The sequence below is a fragment of the Elephantulus edwardii genome, unplaced genomic scaffold, assembly GCF_000299155.1.
Source record: "Elephantulus edwardii isolate Elephantulus edwardi_28Jun2011 unplaced genomic scaffold, EleEdw1.0 scaffold00272, whole genome shotgun sequence".
NCBI classification, from domain to species: domain Eukaryota; kingdom Metazoa; phylum Chordata; class Mammalia; order Macroscelidea; family Macroscelididae; genus Elephantulus; species Elephantulus edwardii.
In genome coordinates, this window is record NW_006400022.1 from 1,946,001 (window position 1) to 1,953,588 (window position 7,588).

At 40.5% G+C, this 7,588-nt stretch overlaps 1 protein-coding gene across 1 annotated transcript in view; it reads right to left on the bottom strand.

Moving 5' to 3' along the window:
• Positions 1-7,588, bottom strand: part of ADAMTS17 (ADAM metallopeptidase with thrombospondin type 1 motif, 17) — a 530,244-nt gene that overhangs the window by 288,519 nt on the left and 234,137 nt on the right. The gene's annotated exons all lie outside the window — the stretch shown is intronic.

Here is a 7,588-nt window from a genome sequence, read left to right on the forward strand (position 1 = left end):
CCTATTAGAGAAGTTTCTGGATGCGCATAGGGATTTGATTCTTAGAAGGTCCCATTCATCTATTTTATCTTCTCCTGGTTGTAAATTTTTCAGAATACTTGGAAGACTCTTCAAGTTGTGGATTAGGAAGACATTTCTGTACAATTGCTTCAGGCACACTTTAAATTTCCAAGTAATTCAGACAAAGAATCAAACATTGCTGTGGAGTCAGGAGTGACTCATAGATGACCCTTCACTGGGTTTTCCAAGGTTGTAAAGCACATGATAGAGTACAGCCCACCTTTCCTCCAAGCTGCAGCTGGTGGATCAGAACAACCAGAGAGGCATGCTCTCTCTCTTGGATCAGCAGTGCAACTTCCTATGGACTAGGCCACAAGAGCTCCCTCAAAGAATAACAATATAATATACTTTTATTAATAAAAACTGGGGAATAATGAAAATTAGTGAGACAAACAAATATTTTAATGGTAAAATGTGAGACTTCCCTTTGCTATTTATACTCAAAGACTCTACATATTGAGTTGGAACTCAAAGGTGACCCTCCAGAGAACTTCTGAAACTGCTAACTGCACAAGTGGAGTTTGCCCATTTTCTTCCCGGATGATCTGTTGTTGGATTAAAACTGCCAGAAAGGCACCTACTTACTTCCATTAGGAAGATAATTAATGGAGTAAATGTTATTTATATTAAGAAGATTTCACAGACAAAATGATCTCTTATGAAAAGACCTGCTGCATAAATGCAGTAGTACCTTGGTGCCTCCAGCAACCTCTGGCCTGCCCCTTGCCTCAAGGTTGAAGGTGGCCCAGCAAGGACACAGTATTATCCACCTGGTTGTTGACTTCAAATACAAGCTGCACATCCAGAAGCATTTCTGCCAATTGTCTGTCTGCCTCTCAGACTGCATGTTGATTTCCTGAGATTAGTTTCTCCATTTAAATCTGATTATAATTTGCTGTAGGCACAGAGCTCACCCTATGACTCAACTGCTATGAACTCTCCCCTGAGGCCTGGTCTACCCAGAATGCTCCAAGGATGACAGATCACCAGCCCTGGACTACAGAGAAGAACAAGAAGCTCTTGGAACCTTATACAAGAAGATCACATGCAGTTTATTAAGCCCTAATAGCAGAGGAAAAGAGAAAAAAAATATATTTAGAAATACAAATCTAAGAGACTGCCAGGGTAAGCCTGAAGGAGGGGAATGGTTGTCAGCATCTGGAACTTGTTCTGTTGAAATATGCAAGAGACTCAGTGATAGTGAGGAAAAATACACATCTGCTTCTGAGACTACTGAGTAACTGGTCTATAAGGCTGCAGGCTCCAGATCTAGAGGGTTAGGGCAGAAGATGGACGAATAGACAAAGTGTCTCAATGATGCATTCTACAACTACAAGTGTACATTACCTCCCCATTACTATTACTATTCTTGTATCACAGAAAAGGGACTAACAGTTGAGTTTATTTGGGCCTGAGGAGTCTATGCACTTAATCTGCTTACAGTTCACTGTAGCAGCCCATCATGGCCCAGACTTTTGGGTGATGTTGACCCTATGCCTAAAGGACTGAGAGCAAGTATATACCATAAGACACCGAAAAGAAACAGAAAGGTTGTTTGCAAAGGTGGGCAGGGAACTAGATGAGGAATTATGAAGTTCTCTGTGGTGCTAACTTAATCCACTTCACACACTCTTTTTGCTACCTCAAAATTTTGCATCTTGAATAACACTGCCAGGGAGAGCTGGCAAGAGGGAAGCAGAGGTAGGAGTGCAGAGCATTTTAAGGGTGGTGAAATTATTCTACAATAGAGGACATACAACATTATGCATTTGCTATAACCCAAAGGAGTGTATGAAACAGATAGTTAACTACAGTGTAAACTGTTGTTGTGTGCCATCAAGTCAGAACCAACCAATAGCTGACCCTCCAGTGAGTTTTCAGAGGCAGTTAATCACACAAGAGGAGACTGTCCTTCCTTCTCCTATAGAGTACCTGGAAGTGGATTTGAACCATGTGCCTTTGGGAATACAGTGCAGTGTCTTATGACTAGGATATGGACTTGTATATAACACCATACCAGTAGTTCAGCAATTATAACAAATACATCACTGGAATACAATGCATTTAAATAGGTGAAACTGTGTGCAGGGGAACCTGAGACCTCTACCATCTGTGCAGTTTTTCTGTTAACCTAAATGTCACAAAATAAACTCAATTAAAAAAAAATACATATGTATTTACACTTGAGGCCACCAGTGCTACAAATACCAGCACAGAATTATCCATGTACTTAACTCTCAAAAAACTTCCAAATTAAGACAAACTGCCTTACAATGTTAAAACAGGCACATGAGCGTGGCTGTGTTCCAATAAAATTTTATTTACAAAAGAACTGTATCATCCTATAAAAAGCAATTTACATATTCAATGCAATCCCAATACAGATACCGAATTCATTGTCCACAGAGATTGAAAGGGAAACTGTCAAGTTTATTTGGGGTGGAAAGAGACTGTGAATAAGTAAAGTATCTTGGAAAACCAAAAATGGAGTGGGAGACATAGCACTCCCTGATCTCCAAACACAGCAGTAGTAGCCAAAACAGCATGGTGTTGGTACAATGACAGGCACATAGAACTGTGGAACAGAACTGAGAAACCAGAAATGGACCCATCTATCTATGGCCAACTGATATTCTACAAGGAAATAAAACCTATCAAATTGAAAAATGATAACCTCTTGGTGCTGGCATAACTGGACTGCTACCTGTAAAAGCTGAAGCAGGATCCACATCTCACACCATATGCAAAAATCAACTCATTGTGGATCAGAGACACGGGAGTAAAACACAAAACCATTAAGTTCATAAGAGACAAAGTGGGCCCAAGGTTAGAAGGCCTAGTCTACAGTAATAAAGGAACTGCCAAACCCAGCTAGAAATGCAGTCTGAAGAGGAAAAAATTGATGAATAGGACCTTCTAAAGATTAAATCTCTGTGCTCATCAAAAACTTTTTCCCAACAGGGTAAAAAGAAAACTTACTGTCTGAAAAAAAACATTTAGCAATAATACCATCTCAGACAAGGGTCTCATCATGAAAGTTTACAGAATCCTACAAGGCCTACAGAAGAAAAAGACTGATAATCAAATTACAAAATGGCAAAAGATATAGAAAGAGGAAGATATTCAAAGGAAGATATTCAGATGGCCAACAGATACATGAAGAAATGCTCAAAATCACTAACAATAAGAGACATTCAAACCAAAACCACAATGAGATACCATCTCACTCCAGTAGCAGTGGCAAAGTTTAACAGGACAGCAAGTAATAAATGTGGGAAAGGACGTGGATATCATTACCCAAACCCCACAGTCATCGAATCAATTCTGATTAATAAAGAAATAGCCTTTCTTTTGTGAAACAGCTGGTAAATTCAAACCAGTCATCTTTAAGTTAGCAGCCTGATATACTAACCAATTCTCAGGAGATCAAACTTGTCCTACACGCTCCCACACCTATTGCTATTAATTCCAACATCAAGCCTACTATTTACTGGGTCCTGAATCCATTGTAATAGTTCACTAAGTACAAAGAACTATACTCATGATTATGAGATTTATTAGAGAAGTTAACAAGACACAATTTCCCAGACAGGACAACTTTTGGAAATGTTCATGGGCTTTCAACATTCAGACTTGCAATTTAAGGCCTGAATTTAAAAGTCTCTTAGTCTGGGCAGCTATGGCATCTTCCCCTCTAACCTAATCCTCCAGCAAGCTTGGACAAAGGCTCCCTATTCTGGTTCCAGGGAGTAGTGGTCTCAAGGTCAGCAGCTCTGTCTCACAACGGTTCTCTACTGCAGCCGCTGCTCATGTAGTGAGGCAGGAATCCTTGGCCCTCAAGCATGTGCACTCTGCATTCTGTGCCACTTTCCTCACCACCCCAGAGTCTCCAAATCTGCCACTGAATCTGTTCAATTTGGTAACAAGAATAGCCAATTCCCTCTTGAAGAGCTAGCACACCTTATTTGCACCCCTCTATGTGGCAAAGCCAAAGTTAATGGATAAAAAAGCAATTTTGAACAATAAACCCCTGACACCACATTTGCTATGAATTGAAGTCAACTTTAGGAAAAGCATCTAATGTCCTTTTTTGCCCTATCCCTCTCGCTTTAGCCAGGAGACTGCAGTTTAGAGAAAGTCCTTTTATAGTTCAAACCCAGTTCAGCAGAATCATAGGATTTGAGATTTAAGGGCTTCTGTATTCACTACACCAGTCAAGCCTATGTAGATTGAGATCTAGCAGCCCAGCTCAAATCAACTCGTTGCCTGAAGTCAGAATCAGCTCACAGCAGCCATCCAGGGCAGTTTTTTTGTGTCTATAAGTCATGTGGGAGGAGTCTATCCATCTTTCTCCCATAGGGCCACTGGTTGATTTTAACTACCTGCCTTTGGGTTAAGCAGCACTATCTGTTATCGACTGGACCACCGAACACTCTAGAAGTATGAGAGGAACATAAAACCGTAGGTCTCACCAGCACTTCTGCATGCTTCAGGCTTACACTCTTTAGATGCAACTTTTTCCAAAGAAACAAAAAGATACTGAGCACTTTTTTCCCCTTTAAACAACAATGTTCTTGAACCAGATAAGACTATTTCCAGTTCTATCTAAAATTAATAACTCCTATTTCTTGGATGTGTCAATGCTAGCTTTCTTCTGGCAAATAACAGTGATGAGTCTATTCCTCAGGAAAGGTTTTTCTAGGCCAGCAAAAAGATACCTGGTTTTGGCAACCACTGAATAGTTAAAATAAGCAAGAGGTAGAAATTCCAAAGAAACTAAAGAATACAAAATAAAAGCTGGCCTACCCCTTCCCCCACCACCATCATCACCACTATTCTCCTCAGTGCTCACTTTCCACCTCCTCTCTGTTCCCAATTCTTCTGGGCAGGGACACAGACAAGGGAGAGAACTGTTTAAAAGGAATATATGATTAGGTCTTATTTGCATGACGAATACAGAATAAAAGCTGCATAGTAAAGTGGTCTGGGGGCAGGGAAGTGGTAACAATGAAGGAACGTTTTTTACAAAGAGAAAAGCAAACTGGGGGTGGGGGAACGCTGCTGTGCAGGGAGGAAATTGTGCAACAATAAATGAATGGTAATCCAAGTTCTTTGTAAACTTACAAGTTCTTTGTAAACTTACAATAAAATCTCATTTAAAAAAGTGAAGACGAAAAAGGAAAGGATATACAAAATATATATACCAAATAATATATAAAAATATATATACAAAAAATATATATATACAAATATACAAAAAAAATACTAAATAAATGGCAACCCCAAAAGAACAGAAGTAGCGATATTAATTTCTGACAAAATAGATTTTAGTGTAAAAAACTTCACAGAGGACAAGGATGCTAAAAGGGTCAACGGAACAAGAGACCATAACCATAATAAATATCTATGCACTAAACGACAGAGCTGAGAAATACACAAAGCAAATGGTAACAAAACTGAAAAAATAGGCACTACGATAGTAATGTTGTTGTTATGTGCCATCGAGTCGCGTGCGACTCATAGCGACCCTATGTACAACATCCCTAAACTCTGCTCTGTCCTGTGCCAATCGCACCATCTCCAACATACCCATCCTGATTACCCCAGTCACTGAATCAATCCACTTCATAGAGGGCCTTCTCCTTCTGCGCTGTCCCTCCACCCTACCAAGCATGATGTCCCTCTCCAAGGAACTGTCCCTCCTTGCAACATGTCCAAAGTATGTCAGACGGAGCCTCAGAATCCTTGCCTCCAAGGAACATCCCGGTTTGACCCTTTCCAGGATGAATCTGTTTGTTTTCCTAGCAGTCTATGGTACCCTCAATACTATTCTCCAGCACCACAGCTCAAAGGCATCAATTCTCCTTCTATCCTCCTTAGTCATTGTCCAACTCTCTGATGCATAACAAGCGATAGCAAAGACCATGGCCTATATTGGACACACCTCAGTCTCCAAAAAAATAAGGAAATCCCGGCAGGCACAGCAGAAGGGCAGAAGGAGTCCTGAAATCATCCACCACATTTCAGGTAAACGTGGACTGCCAAGGCCACAGCATGCCTATCTACACACCAGCTCTACCGGACACATCACCTTCACTTGGAAGCACTGCCACTGAACTTAAGAGACACTGGCCACATCATAAGAAACTGTCTGAAGCCAACGTATTTGGAATCACAGAAGCCAAGGAAGCTTCAGATATAAGCTGTCAGATCAAAGGGGGGGACAATGGGAGATGGATGTTGAAGGGAGTGGGTAGAAGTGGATGGGTATCTTGCCTAGTGCATGGTGGAGCAGGGAAATAAGTGGGTAAAGACACATGTGCCAAGGAGAGGGACAACACTGATACGAATGGTTAACTCCATAATAAGGAATATATCTTTCACTTTTCTATAAAATGCTTGTCTGTCTGATACTTCTCTAAATCTGAACATTCAGATTAAGAGAGACTAGGAAGAAGGATTGGCCATCCACTTCTGAAATAGCAGGCTTCCAAAAACCCTATGTATGATAGCAATAGGAGACTTAAATAAATCACTCTCAAGAAAATACAAAATTACAAGAAAGGAACTCAAAAAAGATGTTAAGTTAGATGTTAAAGAATTAAACCACACAATCAAGTAACGCAAAGACATCAATACCTATGTATATTATTATCTTTCTCATATGAGCAAGAGCCTATGGTAATGAAGGAGGAAGTTAAAATTGTTCTGAAGGAATTGGCAAAAAACAAGGCTCCAGGAGTTGACCGCATACCAACTGACACATTTCAACAGACACTGCCTTGAATGTGCTCACTAAGTTGTGCCAAGAAATCTGGAGGACAGCCAGCCGGCCAACTGACTGAAAAAGATCGATAATTGTTCCCATTCCAAAGAAAGGTGACCCAACAAAGTGCGGAAATTATAGAACAATATCATTAATATCACATGCAAGCTAGATTCTGCTGAAAATTATCCAAAAACATTTGGAACAATATGTCAACAGAGAACTGCCAGATGTGCAGGTCATGGTACTAGGGATATTATAACTAATGTTAGATGGATCTTGGCAGAAAGCAAAGAATACCAGACAAATGTCTATCCGTGCTTCATTGACTATGCAAAGGCTTTTGACTGTGTGGATCACAAAAAGCTGTGGCTGACTCTGAGAAGAATGGGAATCCCAGAACATTTAATTGTGCTAATAATAGCAAAACCTAGACTTGGAACAAGAGGCAGTCATCAGAACAAAGCAAGGAGACACTACATGGTTCAAAATCCATCAGGGATGTATTCTATCTCCATACCTTTTCAATCTGTACGCAGAACAGATCACCTGAGACACTGGGCTGTACAAGGAGCAATGAGGCATCAGGATTGGTGGAAGAGTCATCAACAGCCTGCGTTACGCAGATGACACAACTCTGCTTGCTGAATCTGAGGAGGACCTGAAGGATTTGCTACAGAAGGTCAAGGACTGCAGCCTTCTATATGGAATGAAGCTCAACATCAAGAAAACAAAGATTCTCACCCCTGGGCCAATTGGCAG